We start from the raw sequence: 17,354 nt of genomic DNA on the forward strand, positions 1-17,354 counted from the left end.
GATGTATAGTTAAATGTTTAAATACTTAAAATATTTAATAGTATTATTTGTGATATATATTTAAGGCTTTTTTTTTGGAAAATGACTAAAAGTTAAAGGTTAACTTTTAATTTATTTTTGAATTATATTATCTCTACTTTTTTACATATTTTTTTTTAAAAAAAAATCAAAAAAATAATTCTCAACCACTTTCTCAAAACAACCCTAATCAATTCGGAATAGTTTTTAATGTTGCCTTTTAATCTAGAGAGCTTTTTTAGTAAATCCATTATCTAAGAGTGTTGTTCCATAAAACCCATACTGTTTTATAATATTCCATTAGGTCCATTTCATACAAAAAGACCAAAAAAGCCCTAAAAAAACACGCGCCCCTCTCTCTCTCTCTCTTTGAATCTAATAACCGTTTCTCTTCCCCTCTCTATTCTTGCGCAGGAAATCACGCACAGTACCTCTACAGTCCAGAAATCCAAAACCATATTCCACATCGCCTCAACGCCCAGAAGACTGTATTCCTTCCATCGTTGCATCGTCGCATCGTCTCATCATCTTCTCCCCCATCCCTACGCCGAGAAGACTGTCTTCGGTCGATCGTCACATCGTCTCATCATCTTCTTAGTCGTTCGTACGCCCAGAAAACTGTATACGTTTCTTCGTCGAATCGTCCCTTCGTCTCAACATCTTTGTCGTCGAAATGGGCAAAAAGCGTAAACATTCTACTCATGCGTGTATTTAACCGTAAACCTCTTTACCAACTACCAACGTTGTGAACTTTTACAAATATCCCCTTTTCCTATGCATACAATATATATGGGAGTCCTTATTGTTCATACCCTAACATTTATTCTGAACCCCTCAATCGTAATTCCTAATTTTTTTGATTTTTGCAGTCAAAAACATTACAGTTGCCATTACATTGTGTTCACAACTGTCAACATTTGAAAATGTTCTGGTTGTAGTTGTTGTTATTGAAATCTGTGAACATTCACATTGATTGGAAATAGTTTGATAATCAAATTATTCCAGATGTTATTCCGTTGTTGTTTAATGCTGTGAGCATTCACATGGTTTCAAAACATTCACATTGAGTTAAAATGTTTGAGTAATCAGGTATTAATGGTGTTGTTGTTGTATGCTGTGAAAATTCACAGGCATTGACACTCTTTGGCCAATTCTATTGTTGTTCTTGTTGTTGGAAGATGTGAACATTTACATTGCCTGAAAATTGTAGGACAATCAGATATTATTGGTTTATTTTGTTCTAGGCTGTGAACATTCGCATTGCCTGAAAATTTTAGGACATTCAGATATTATTGGTGTTGTTGTTCTATGCTGTCAACATTCACATTTCCTAGAAATTTTAGGAGAGTCAGATGTTGGTGGTGTTAATGTTCTACGATGTGAACACTCACATTGCCGGAAAGTTTTAGTTCAATCAGATATTATTGGTGCTTTTGCTCTAGGCTGTGAACATTCACATTGTCTGAAAAATTTGCCTGAAAATTTTAGGACATTCAGATATTATTGGTGTTGTTGTTCTATGCTGTCAACATTCACATTTCTTGGAAATTTTAGGAGAGTCAGATGTTGGTGGTGTTAATGTTCTACAATGTGAACATTCACATTGCCTGAAAGTTTTAGTTCAATCAGATGTTATTGGTCCTTTTGCTCTAGGTTGTGAACATTCACATTGTCTGAAAAATTTGCCTGAAAAATTTAGGACATTCAGATATTATTGGCGTTGTTGTTCTATGCTGTCAATATTCACATTTCCTGGAAATTTTAGGAGAGTCAGATGTTGGTGGTGTTAATGTTCTACGATGTGAACATTCACATTGCCTAAAAATTTTAGTTCAATCAGATGTTATTGGTGCTTTTGCTCTAGGCTGTGAACATTCACATTGTCTGAAAAATTTAGGACATTCAGATATTATTGGTATTGTTGTTCTATGCTGTCAACATTCACATTTCCTGGAAATTTTAGGAGAGTCAGATGTTGGTGGTGTTAATGTTCTACGGTGTGAACATTCACATTGCCTGAAAGTTTTAGTACAATCAGATATTATTGGTGCTTCTGCTCTAGGCTGTGAACATTCACATTGTCTAAAAAATTTTAGTTGAGTCAGATATTATTGGTGCTGTTGTTCTATGTTGTCAACATTCACATTGCCTGAAAATTTTGGGATAGTCAGATATTGTTGGTGCTGTAATTCTAGGCTGTGAACATTCAAATTGCTTGAAAATTTTAAGAGAGTCAGATATTATTGGTCCTGTTGTTCTATGTTGTGAACATTCACATTGCCTGAAAATTTTAGGACAATCAGATATTATTGGTGCTGCTCTTATATGTTGTGAACATTCACACTGACTGAAAATTTTAGGACAATCAGATATTATTGGTGCGGTTGTTATATGCTGTGAACATTCACATGGATTGAAAAATATTGGGCCAATGAATAGGGATATTTAGATTCTTTTCCCCCAATTGCGAATGTTTGCCTTGTTGGTATTGTTGATTGTTAATGGTGATCCAATAAGTTGATCCATCATTTTATACATGTTCTTCAATGATGTTCATGGTTGTATAAAAATGCATTGTTTACCACACACTGACACGATATGTTCATTGTGTTTGTCGTGACACAGTCGAAATACAAATTCATGTACATATGTGAATGTTCACAACCACACACAAACTCTGGTGATTCACACCCACGCACACAACTGTGAACATGCACATCAGTGGAAATGCTGTGAATGTTCACATCTGTTCCACTATGCTAATCACATGAGCCTCCACTTAATTTTTTTTAAATGCTCCATTTTGCAGATGTCGCACAAAAGAAAACCGGAAAGAGAAAAAGAGATGAGTACCATGTAAAGGAAGAAACCCCAAAAACAAATACTTGCACCAATGTCGACATGCGCCATGTGAACTACAGATCTAATATGACCGGACTGGTCAAATTAATGAAAACCACCAAGTTCACAGAAGCACAGCTTCGGTGCCTTAAACAAACACCTTTTTGGAATTTGTTTGATGCATTGAGAAACAATCAGATCGACCTTGATAAATGCATGAAGTATGATGATGTTGTTGTGCATGTACTACAAATGTACCAAGCTTCAGAAGATGCCTTCTACATTGGGCAGAAGAAGATGAAAATACACAACAGCGACATCAAGCTGATTTTTGGTGTGGACTGTGGCAGTAAGCCGATGGACATATCATACGGTGCAAAACCAAAGACTGGCATTGTAAACAGAAGATGCAAAAACGTCAGCCGGTTGACTTCAAAATGGATACGCACCCTTTTGACCGAGGCATTGAAAGGAAAAAAGAAAGATGACAACGAAGAAGTTGCCTGACTAGTGTGCATGTATGCTTGCCAGAAGCTTTTTTTCTCAACAAGCGGAGAGACAATAGGATGGGACTACTACGCACATATGGTCCCACTGGAAAGCATGCAAGAATATGATTGGGCCAAGCAAATTAGGACAATGTTGACATCGTCTATTTCCCAAAATGACAAAAATCCAGCAAAAGTCACCGGCTGTGTCATGTTATTGATGGTAAGTTCCCATGTTTTCAAATAATAACATTCACATGTCCTCCAGTGTTGTTCATCTAAACCAACTGTGAACATTGACATCTGCACCACTGATGTGAATGTCCGTAGGCAATTATATTTCACAGATGTGAATGTTCACATCTGAATCACTGATGCGAATGTCCACATTCACTCATAATATACTACTGTGAATGTTTACGACACTGCTCCATAGGCAATTATGTTTTCACTACTGTGAATGTTCACATCTGAAGCACTGATGTGACTGATCACATTCACTCATAACATACTACTGTGCATGTTCACAACAGTGCCACAACACTAATGTTTCTGTCATCATTCACATCAGTGATTCAAATGTGAACAGTGTGAATGTTCACATTCATTGACAATGTACTACTGTGAATGTTTACGACACTGCTCCGTAGGCAATTATGTTTTCATTACTGTGAATGTTCACATCTGAAGCACTAATGTGATTGATCACATTCACTCATAACATACTACTGTGAATGTTCACAACAGTGCCACATCACTCACGATTCTCAGATGTGAATGTTCATATTCAATGATAATGTACTACTGGGATGTTCACAACAATGCCACTGTGATTAATATTCACATAGGTTGCCATTACTCTGCAAATGCTAAATAACAATATGCGTTTCTTGTTTTATTGAAGTACTGGTTGTGCGAGCACACAACCGTCCTACAACCTCACAGACCCAATGCTTTTCCTCGCTGTGTGAAGTGGGATCTGACTGCTTTGCAGAAGAAGATGAAAACCACCTCTTTAGCTGATTTGGGTTTTAATGAGGTAGGGCCTTCAACTACTGATCAAAACATTCACATTATAACACCACCCAAATATATGCGTTAAGTAACATATTTTTTTCATTTTCAGGTTAATACCAGTGAACTCTTTGCAATCCCAACAGAATTACAAAAGTTCAAGCGTAAAACATTGAAGTTGGAGCCTGAAATTTATGAACCAGCCAGAACATCTCCCAACCTTTCTGACATCAAGGAAGAATAACACAGTGGCAACAACTCCCACTTTTCTGGGGATGGGGTGGACCTGACGGACAGTAATGAGGACATTCACATTCCATTTAGCAGCCAACATTATGACAGAGCTATTGTAATACCAAACACAAACCAACCTGATATCATTGATGTGCTTATCCAAGAAAATCGGAAGGCTTGGGGCGTCATAAGGCAATGGGAAGCAAAGTACAAACACCTTCAATTTTCATGGGAGTTGAGGGCAAGAGTCATAGCTGATCTTGAGAATAAATTGTTTAACCAGTCCAGCCTGCCCAACGTGAATATCGAAATGAAGAAGTGCATGGAGCAGAAGGATAAAGATATCAAACGCTTAACGCAGCTGGTCATCGACTTAGAATGCGATAAAATAATTCTTCAGGATCTTTACGATGACCAGTCAGTCCACATTGTCACACAGGCTATGTCAGAAAGGCAACCCCCTAGCCCAATGCAACACAATATCAGCCCACCTTCTAGGGTCAAGCGTATAAAGGAAAAAGATCGCAAAGAACATCGCCTGCCTGACTTCCAATACCCAGACTTACCTGGCCAAAAGCAGCCCCATCCAGTCGAAATGGTTGAAGATGTGGAGAAACACCCACCAGCGAAGCAGCCAAAAAAATTATCCTTTACCAACAAGTTCAAAGTGTGGGCCAAGATGTCCAAACATGACAAACAAAAGGTCCAAGCTTTACAAAAAAATGGAGGCGATGAGTAAGTGACTGTGCAAACATCCAATGTTAACATTCACATTCCGTAATAGTCTATATTCCTCATTGTGTTCAATTTTTTTGGTTTGTTCAGATATGTGCAATGTAAATATTTACATTAGTTTGTTAATAATGCACAGGCTGCTGGTGTGGAAAGGAGATTCGAAGGCTACACATGTGTATTTTGATGACATTGTCAACCTTATCAAGGAGGAATCAATACACAACAATGTATGCCATTACAAATATAATTCACTCTTCATGCATATGCACACACAGACACACACACACTCACATCCACAAAATCTATATAATATGACCCTATGTTTGTGCAGCTCATAGATGCATATGCTGAACTGTTGCATGAACAACAAGAGGTGGTCAACCCAACTTCGGATGAAGCCTCATTGATCTTCACGAGCATGTGTTTGGTAAAATCTATCATTCCATTACCTGTAATGTGACTGTGAAACTTCACAGTCCATTAATTATTTGTCAAATGTGTACAGAAAGTGATACGAGAGTACCATCCTCGCAAAAAGAGTAAACACATTGATGCACATGTCAAAAACTACCAAGGAGAGAGATACCTACTATTCCCATTGCATCATGAGTACCACTGGACGATAGTTGTGTATGATGCTAAAGACAATTTGTGGAAACATTACAACTCGTTGCGCCCAAGAACAAGCATACATGGCCCGCTTATCGACCAAGCACAGGAAATTGTAAGTGGCTATTTTTCAACACAAACATGACTTGTTCTCGTGCATTAAATGACTGTACACACACATATGTTTGTTGGTGCCTAATTTGAAATTCCATACACAGAGGAAGTACATTGAGCATGTTGTGAGCGTTATTGGCGAGTCATCACCGCTATACACTAAGTTAGCAGGCCAAAATCCAGCACAACCAACCAAAAGTGTTGATGTCTGTCCTCAGCAAGGCGACGACTCGTAAGCCTCACTACATTTTTTTCAAATCCTCCATAACCGTTATGCAAATATTCATGTCAACTGCTAATCAAAACCATTTCGCATTTACAGAGTGGACTGCGAACCTGCAGTATGTTACAGCATGCGGGCGCACATATATCATGAAGAAATTGTGGACAGCCTCAGTAGTGCAGAATGGTGTGGACTACGAGATTTGTTAGTGTATAGTTTTTTGAATCATAAGAGATCAGAGCTTCCTTAAAACCTATAGGTGGGGCGTGTCCATCTACAAACTAACCAATAGTCGATTTGAATGTTAATATGGAATGCGTTGATATTTTGACACAACAACTGATTGTAAAATAGTGATACAACATCTGTTAATAGGAAAAAGGCAGCTGCGAATTTTGAACTACTTTTGGTGTTGTTATGTTTTACATATGTGAATGTTCACAGTTGTACCACTAATGTGAATGTTCACAGTCACTTACGATATCCATACTGCTGTGTTGTTATGAGTGTAATTTCTGCGAATGTTTGAACCTGACTGTTGTTTAATACACATACTTTGTGCAGGAGTGTACATTTGGTCTACGTGACATAATTACGGATCACATAAACATGTGTGAATATTCACATTTGTTCTTGCTCATAGCAATTGTAAATGACATTCTTCTCTGCCAAATGTGAACATTCACTTATGATATTCATATGCACTAATGTTTACAGCTGTGACTGTTCACAGTTGCAACACTGATGTGAATGTTCATACTCACTTATGATATTCATAATGCCGTGTTGTGATGAGCATATTTGATGCGATTTGTGGAACCAGTTTTTAATGTAATACACATACCTTGTGCAGGAATGTACACATTGTTTGCATGACATCATTACGGGTAACATGAACAGGTGTGAATATTCACATTTCTTTACATTCATAACAGTTGTACATGTTCACACCATGTCAATCTTCATGCATGTGAAAGTTCACATCACATCTTATATTCATGTCAACATTGACAACAATAAGGTAAAAACGTTCAACCCATGTGCAAGTCTTCACATAATATGATTCGTTTATGTAAGTGTGAATGTCCACATCATGTATTTATCATTACAACTTTAACAAAAAATCAGTTTCGTACAGAAAAAGAAAATGAAAAAGCACAAATGAAATACTAAGTTTGCCAAACCATTATTTTTCTTGCCAACACAACACAATCTTATTTCAGAAATAAATATAAGAATCCAATGTAAAACACAACGTTAAAATGAAAAATGTACATCCTATATCGGCTCCTTGCATGACTTCCGATTATGGCTCCCCAGCTTATCACATCTCCCGCACTTTATTTGCTTAAGTTTCTCACCCCTTGATGGGATCCTATTCTTTTTCGGCCTTCCGGGTGGTCTTTTCACAGTTGGCGGGTATATAGTGAAGTCCATAGGATCAAAAGGCGGCTTCTCCACCGATGGTATAGGGAATATGGCACCCGAATACGCTGCACGATATGTCTGTACATGAAAGTAATGTTCCACACAATCATTGAGATTGTAGCGGTTCTTCTGAATGGCAACAATAGCATGGTCACATGGGAATCCGTTGATTTGCCATTTGAAGCACGAACATGTACGCCTCGCAACATCAACAGTAACAGATGGTATCGAATGAACTTCAAACACATTCTCATTGGCTTTGCTAACTTGCCAAGACCTGCTGTCATTGAACGAATCCATAAGCCTTGTTTCAAATGTAGGACAAATAAGCTCATTCCATTTGTTTGCTTGGTCACGCCGTGCAGACATTTGCCACATCAACTGAGTACGAATTGTGTCCACCATTTGAGTGATAGGAAGATTACGCGCTTCTTTAATCCAGTTATTAAATGACTCCGCCGCATTGGAAGTTATCTCCCCATAACGCATGCCCCTGCACAATATCACAAACATTTTACAACACGAAATTTAACAGGTCTGAACATTCACGTTGACTGATGTGAACATTAACATCATTCGCAGTGAACATTAACATCAACTTACACGATGCACAGATGTGAACACTAACATCAACTTAAATGACAGAATGATGTGAATGTTAACAACAGCAAAATATGACAACGGATGTGAACATTCACATCATTCAAATCAGTCATTACTATCAGATGTGAACATTCACATCATTGACATTGAACATGAAACACAGTTGGAAGATTTTCAAAATTCCTAACTGATAATTCACATCGCTACCATTCTGACTTGACAAATGGAACACTTTATGAAACTATTATTACCTGAAGTATGAATTTGCCCAGTGCTCAGGTGCCAAGTCCTTGAAAAAATCATGTGCTCGTTGTTTACCCTCCTCTTTTAATTTTGCAAGTTTTTCATGGAACCCTACCACAGTTGACTCATAAGCACAATCACCCAAACTACTTACTAGGTGATCCCTGAAGCCATTATCAATTCCTTTCATCCGGTCTCTTAAATTGCTCTTCAAGTGTTGTAAACAATAACCGTGATGAGCTGATGGGAACACCTTCGGCATAGCTTCTAACAGGCCAAGATTATGATCCGAAATAAAAGTAATCTGGCGGTTACCATCAACAACCTTCCCAAGTTCATGCAAGAACCACGACCAATTCGCCGTGGTCTCCGAATCAACAATCGCAAATGCAACAGGAAACAGACCTACAACACAACACCAATACACAACTGTTCACAGTATTCCAAAATGAATAGAAAACAATATAAACGAAACAGGTCATGTGAATGTTTATATATACATTGCCCTATTACTATTGTTATTTCTGGATTCAAGTTCATAAACAGCAATGATGTGAACATTCACATTAACGACCATTAATAATTCATTTTTGATTGTTCAGCAATTGATAATGTGAACATTCATAATACTGTTCATTAACAGATCAACTGACAGTAGTATACACTGATGTGAATGTGAATGTTCACATAACTGTCATTAGCAGGCACAGATGTATAATAATGTGAATGGATCAGTGTATAATAATGTGAATGTTCACATTATAGGCATCAGCAGACACAAATGTGAACATTAACATCAGTGCATACTAATGTCAATGTTCACAGTACTTATAATTTCTCCATCACTCATTTGTCCATACTATGCGTGTCAATGTGAATATTGACATGAATATAAAGGTAAAAAAAATACTAACCATTGTTTCCGTCTTTCGCCGTTGCCGCCAGTAGCTGACCTTTGTACTTTCCTTTGAAGAATGTTCCATCCAAGAATAATAAAGGCCGACAAGAATTGAACCCAGAAATACACGCAGCGAATGACACAAAGAAATGACGAAACTGTTGACTACTCGCATCATAGTCAATATTGACATAACTCCCCGGATTGTACCGCATCACAGCATCTGAATACCACCGTAGCTGGTCAAACGATAATGAGTGATCTCCATGAATACCAGCCTTTGCTTTCTCCACAGCCAACCATACGACATGGTAACTCACATCTAGCCCATAATCCCTCTTCAAAATAGTCACAACATCACACGGCCGAGTCAACGGCTTGTCCCTCACAATTTCAGATATGGTACTCGACACCAAATCCGAACTAACTCGCGGATTCTTCGATGTTCGGACATCCGTACCACACGTATGCACATCACTAAAACTCTTGATGTAGAAAAAATCATTTGCTCGTTGTGCTCTACAATGTATAGCCCACAAGCAGCCCCTCTCCTCCCGCATCGCACACACAGCAGTAACTCTTGTTGTCTCGTTCTTCACGTATGTAAACTGAAACCCACATTGGATGGCGTACTTACATAAAACGTCACGAAATTCTTGTGCACCTCCAACAAACCGTTATCCCACATGCGTAATACCATTTGCCCAAGGGGCTGACAACAACACCTTCTCGTTATGGTGGCAAAATCTTCGTAATGCATAAATTTCTTCCTCAACCCCCACACGCACCAATCCCAAACTAGTTGACTGACCAATACCACTTTTCAACTCAACCACAATTTCTACATGTTGTACCCCCATTGATTTAGCAAGCAGTAACATGTTCTGAAATTCTTCCTTATTGTCCAAATCACATTTCCTAATTCCAGGTAGTTTACAGAACAGTGAAATAGAACCAGCAGACAACTCATCCCATTTCTCACACAAACACTCCACCAAACGAGAATAACACATTACGCGGGCAACATTTATTACAGTTGTACTGCAACCATATGTACACACCAATAGCATAAAGGTATCCATCTCCTATAAAAACACAAAAACACAACAACGAACAGTAATAAAAACCAATATGAAAATTCACTTTGTGCAAAAAATAGATGAGTACGCGTACAGTTCAAGTGCTAAATCCATACTTCAGAATACGAAGATGTGAACATTCACATTGTTGTTAACAACATGTCAACATTAAGCAAACATCAAAGTAAAATGAGAAAATCAACAATCTTCACATCATATTCGCAAGATGTGAACATTTACATTGACACAGACACTCTAAATTATATGACACACACATAGCCTCATTCAGCAAACATCAATTTTAAATGAGAACATCCACATTCTTCATATAATCCACATTAACAAAATGTGAACATTCACATTGACATATATACTGATAATCAAATCATCTACAGAGATCCTCATTACGCATGCGTCCAAGTAAAATGAGAACTACACATTTAATCAAAATCGACATGAAAAATCACATTGTGCAAAAAATCAAAAATTACTACGTGTACAGTTCAAGTGCTAAATCCATAATTCACAAATACAAAGATGTGAACATTCACATTTATATTAACAAGATGCCAAAATTGCAAACATCACAGTAAAAATGAGAACATCAACAAACTTCACATAATATTAACAAAATCTGAACATTTACATTGACACATGCACTCTGAATTATATCTCACACACAGAGCCTCATTAAGCAAACATCAATTTAAAATGAGAACATCCACATTCTTCACATAATCCACATTAACAAAATGTCAACATTCACATTGCCATATATACTGATAATCAAATCAGCTACACAGATCCTCATTACGCATACGTCCAACTAAAATGAGAACTAACACCGTTCTTCACATAATATGAATGTACTCCCCTCCACAGGACCACGTAAGAAGCATATAATTGAAAAACCAGCGCATCCAATTCATATCAATCCAAAAACAGAGCATCTGCTCCATCATACAAATGAACTGAACATGTATTCATAATCAAATTGATACTAACCTTAACCATGCAATCCTACAATCCTCCAGAAAGTCGAACACAACTGATTCGAACTACTTAAAGCTCGGAAAATGTGACAGCCGAACACCTACCTCTTCGTCATCTTCACTCGCAAACCACAGAACCAGACTACAACACCAACAATGAAACCCTAGCACCACCAATCCTTGGAACGAGTATGCAAAACATAAACGTATCTCTTGGAATTGGATTGATGAAGAAAAACGTAAAATAGAAACTGCCAAACTGAATCAGCGAGGAAACAGCCACGTAAACAGGCACGTAATATGTAAATAGGTATTAACACTGTACACACACACATATATATATATATGGGGGCAAAATAGTCCAGGAAATATATTAAATTAGGAAAATGGACCTTATGGAATAAAAACAAAAATTTATGGGACTAATCAGGTTATAATATTCTTTTGTGGACCTAATGGGTTATAACAACTCTAGAATGGATTTATCAATAAAAATTCCTTTAATGTATCCGTAGGTTTTATATTAATTTTTTTTAAAAAAATTTAATTTATTTTTATTTTTATTTTTTATATTACATTTGAAGTAGGTTTCCCATTTATATGAAAGAGTTGTGCATAGTTCAGTTATTAGTTTTTGTGTCACTAAAATTTAAATTGAGATACATTCAATTGAGCCTAACTTTTTAGGTTGTTTTTAGAAAAGAAATGTTATATAAACTAATAAAATTTAATATTATTTTTATTAATTGACGTAGGGGGTAATAAAATCTTAAAAATTGAAACATTAATGATAAAATTTTTAAAACTAAAACAGAATCTAACTCAATAATATGATAAATAGCACATAAAAAATATTTGTAAAATTTATTAATTTATGTAATATTATTCTTTTAAAAAAAACTTTGTCATTCGTAATTTAAAAGGCCTCTCTAACACGTTTTTTTTTTTTTAAATTAATAATAAGGTGATTATCTTTCTTTATCATATTGACTTTTAAAGTCTAAGAATTCCATTCAAATAAAAAAAAAATAAAGAAAGTGGCAATGCAATCATAAAATATTGAAGAAAAAATGATTCATTTCGTATTAAAAAACCAAACAATTAAAATAAAAAAGTATACTATGAAAGTCTTGACAAAATTTGACTTTCTAAAATTATTCTGTAGAATTTTTATGCTAAATTGTTTAATCAGCATTTTTAGAGGTCTTAAAGTAATTGGCTCCAAAGGAGGTGATGAGATTTTATCAAAACTTGCTTTGATATTTTTTTTTTCAATTGATAGAAAATTAATTATAAAAATAAGAATAATTATATTAAATTAGACGGTTATAACCTTACAATATATAGCTAAAAATTCAACAATCACCATAAGAAACAATCATGGAAGAAAGTCCATTATGGGAAGACGATACAACTTGTACGGGAAAGAAATAAATTTTTTCGTATAATCCTGTTGATCAAGTTCGCGTTCCTCCAAACGTCGTCGCTTTACTCCCTGAAAACACAAACGTGAGCTAGTCGGCGGGTGTGTGCCAGAAACCCCTCCAATGCCTAAGTCAGCAAAATAGACAAGTAGACAAAAGCTATGTATATTCAGGAATCAAAGTTGTGTTACCTCTCCATAAGTGATGTTGTAAGCTTTTATAGGTTCCGCGTGGCACAATCCTAGTAGGACTTTTATTCCTCCATGTAGAGTCCTCCTAGGATTTATATTCCTGAAAGATAATGCTTTATCCTTCAACACCCCCCCCTCACTGCATAAACCAAGTGAGATGGTTCTACCGTGATCAGACTTCAACACGACCGAGGTAAGCATAGCTATGCTAAGCTGCAGACTAGACCGAGATAACATTAGCTCGGCTCTTCCATTCACTGCTCTTACCTTGGCTCTTCTTAATGCTAACCACGGTATGTCTAGACCGGAATAACCAATACTCCGGTCCAAACCGGGATAACTTTGAGAGTGACGACCAAACTTACCGTAAGCTCTTTGGGACCGGAGTAACTTCAGGTCTCTTGCGGACCGGAGTAACTTTACACCTCCTGTGGATCGGAGTAACTTTACACCTCTCTTGGGCCGGAGTAACTTCATGGCCTTTTTACTCAGCCCTTCGCAATGTGGCCCATAACGGCCCATTACCCAGCTCGGCCCAATTTATAAGTATAAATTACCCTCTTACAACTCTAATTAATTAATTATAGATTGGCCCCCTTTATCTTAAACCATCTCTAATGACGCACTAAATATTTCATCAAATTTAAATTTGATGAAAAAATTGTAACGCCCCCAATTATTAACATAAGAAAAACTCAAATTTACTCCATCAAAATGATCTTGTTCCAAACTTAATAACTTCCATTGCATATATGTATAAGAAATATAATGTCTCATCATTTACAACATCATAAAATCTCTAAAATTTGTATTCATTATACTATAGAGATTAAAAAAAGTATTCCATATACAATTATACATTTAACATTTCTTAGAATATGAATCTATAGCATGTGGCAATACGAGTTTAATACAATTTAATGCTCTCACGGGTTATAAGTTCTAAGGCTTATGTTTGGTTACATAAAATGGTTATCGAAACCCATATATGTAAAGCCCTCGGCTTATCAAAATAACAACAAAATAGAAGAGTCATGTGCCCTCAAATACACTCCACGCCTTTAAGTCGGCGGAATCTGTGATGTCCTGGGTCTTGGACTTGACTAGTATTGAGGAGTATGATAGTGTGCATTACTTTCAGTGTTTTGTTTATCGTACTGGGTCGTTGAGATTTCTTTTCTGCTCTTACTTAACCACTCGTAACTTTTCTGGGTTAGAAATTTTGAGTTTTAGGTGTTAAAACTTGTTTTGGATTGCAAAATCAAACTCTATATTTTTTGGGCAAAATCACTCGTGCGGATTTGGTGACCACTCAAGCAGAATCACACAGGGGTTTTTTGAGTTTTCTAGGCAGGAATAGCTCGAGCGGATTTTGGGTCCCGCTCAAGCAGATTTTGGTGAAAATTTATGGGCTTCTCTGGAGCAATCCACCTGTAAAGGCATCAGAATCTAGTTGTGCGGATTAGTATTCCGCTTGTGCGGAATTCAAACCACTCGTGCGGATTTCGGTGCGTCTATTTTGAATTTCGTGCTCTTTTCCTCAAAACAGATGCCAAAAACATGTCTGACCCACTTTTTCGCTTCTCTCTCTCTTTGTACTCATCTTCTCTCTCCCTTTTCTTTACAAACACACCCAAATCCAAACTTTTCTCTAAGATTTAGCTCTAATCTTCAAGAATTTGAGAGGGCTTTTTACACCAAATCGAAGAGGGCGACGAGAGCTATGTCTACACCGGTTGAATCGAGTTTTCATCGACTTTAGGGTTTTCATCTCCTTCCTCTCCAAAGTTTGAAGTAGGGATAATTTTAAAGTTATATATATATATATATGTTTTTTTAAGATTATGCTTGTTTGAAGTATTTCTTACTTATTTGAGCTATGGTTTTGGGTTGATGAACCTTAGATGATGTTAGAAGAAGATTTTCTCTATTTTTTTCAAAATTTTTGAGAATATGAGCTATGTTCTAAAATGTGGGTGTTGTTTTGGAAAAATCTTTTCAAAAATGAAACAAAAACTTAGTTTTGGTGGAAACTTTAGAATTTGGGAATTTTGTAAAAATGTTGAGATATTGTAAAAGTTATGCTTGATAAATTGTTATGTGAAGAAATGATGGAGAAATTTCTATAGTTGTATTAAATGAGAAATTTTATCGAGGAAATGAGAATTGTTGACTTTGAAGTTTATTGTTGATTTGTCTTGGAAAACTAAATTTAGAAAATGATGTTTAACATGTGGAGAATACATTTATGTTGATATTGTTAGATTATCTCTTGGAAATATATTATGATGTTATATTGATAAGAGATGTGAAAATTTGATCATAATGGAAGATTGTGTAGTAGAATTGAAAATAGAACTTATAAATGCATTGTTTTATTTTTGCATTGTCATTTCCATTTAATCATTGTTGCAACTGATTTTTGAATCTTGCATTGGAAAGTTATTGCTTGAGAAAGGAATTGTTTTGTGAAACAAGATCATTTGAATTTGTTTTGGGGTAAATACGTTGGTAAGTTCGGATAAGGGGTGTTGTTGGTATTGATTAAGTTGGCTTGAGTATCCATGGTGAAAGACCAAAAAAACGCACGGAGGAGGTACCACGCGCCTTCCGGTTAGCAATCAGTAAAGTGGGGATTTGTAGTGCTTGTTATGCCTACTTGCAGACACTAACCTAGGGATTACCTGAGTCATATTTACCACCCCTTGAACTACATTAAAGTTATTGAATTGTTGTGTTTTCAAATTGCATTGAGCACAAGATTTTCAAGGGAAAGAGATGTATGTTTTGAGCATGGCATGACATATGCATTCATCTTTGGAGATTGTATAAAATGTATATGTTTTGTTACGATTTTCCTACTAGGTTTCGTGATCACCCTATGGGATTTTGTGCAGAGAAAGATGTGGTGATCCTGCTAGGTTAAAGGCGTGGAATGTATTTTTGAGAGCACAAGGCTCTTTTCTTTTGTTGTAATTATTTGACAAGCCAAAGGCTTTACATGTATGGGTTTGAAAATCATCATTTTGTGTAACCGAGCCTTGGAAATTATACTTGATATATTGTGCCACATGCTATAGATTCATATTCTAAGAATGTTGATTGTATAACCGCATGTGGAATATTTTTTGTAAATCTCTAGAGTTTAATGAATATATATGTTAGAGATTGATGATGATGTCTATGTTGAGACTTTATATTCCTTATATATATTCAGCATTTGAAGGATTGATTTCAAAACAAGATAATGGAATTAGAAGTTAGTGAGTCCTTATTGCGTTAATTATTCAGGGTATTATAGAATCACTGCACTCTTTCCTACACAAATCCACTAGGGTGAGCACAAAACCCAGTAGGAAGATCTTAACAAAGTATATACATTTTATACAGTCTCTTAAGATGAATGCATATGTTATGTCAAGCTCAATATATATTTCTTTATCTTTTAGAAATCTTGTGCACAATGCTAATTTGAAAACACAGCAATTCAATAACTTCAATATAATTCAGGGGGTGGTAAATACGACTCAGGTAATCCCTAGGTTGGTGTCTGCAAGTAGGCATATCAAGCACTACCAATCGTTACTTTACCAGTTTCTAACTGGAAAGCACATGCTACCTTCTCCGTGCATGTTTTCAATATTTCACCATGGACATTCAGGCTAACTTAAAATCATCTAGAGCTCATGAACCCAAAATCATAGTTCAAAATATAAGAGAAAGGTTTCAAACAAGCATAGACTTGCAATATATATATATATATAACTCTAAGAATGTCCTTACCTCAAGCTTGGAAGCGAAAAGGGAGAAAAACCCTAAAATTCAATGGCGATGAAATCTTGATTTGATTGGTGAAAACGTAACCTTCGTCGTTCTCTTCAATTTGGTATAAGAACTCCTATCAAAATCCTGATAGGTTTTACTAAATCTTAAAGAGAAGTTTGAGTTTGGATGGGTTTGTAGAAAGATGGAGGAGAAAAGATGAATATATATATAGAAAGAGATATGAGAAAGTAAGTATAACACGTTTTTGGCATCAGATTTGAGGAAAATGGCTCAAAATTCAAGACTGACAAGTGAAAATCCGCACAAGTGGTTTGGAATTCCGCACGAGCAAAAATCTAAATCCACACGAGCACAAGTGGTTTGGAATTCCGCACGAGCAAAAATCTAAATCCACACGAGCGGATTTTCATACCCCTCACGAGTGGTTTGAGCCA

At 36.2% G+C, this 17,354-nt stretch overlaps 1 long non-coding RNA gene across 1 annotated transcript; it reads left to right on the forward strand.

Annotated features, from left to right (window-relative positions):
* Nucleotides 1-5,466: 5,466 nt before the first annotated feature.
* LOC145823451 (uncharacterized) lies at nucleotides 5,467-6,054 on the forward strand. Its single transcript, XR_014365740.1, has 3 exons — nucleotides 5,467-5,557; nucleotides 5,662-5,757; nucleotides 5,836-6,054. It is a non-coding gene; the product is annotated as an uncharacterized LOC145823451 (long non-coding RNA).
* Nucleotides 6,055-17,354: the final 11,300 nt, after the last annotated feature.

Source organism: Camellia sinensis, chromosome 4 (assembly GCF_055761805.1).
Source record: "Camellia sinensis isolate YWXY chromosome 4, ASM5576180v1, whole genome shotgun sequence".
NCBI classification, from domain to species: domain Eukaryota; kingdom Viridiplantae; phylum Streptophyta; class Magnoliopsida; order Ericales; family Theaceae; genus Camellia; species Camellia sinensis.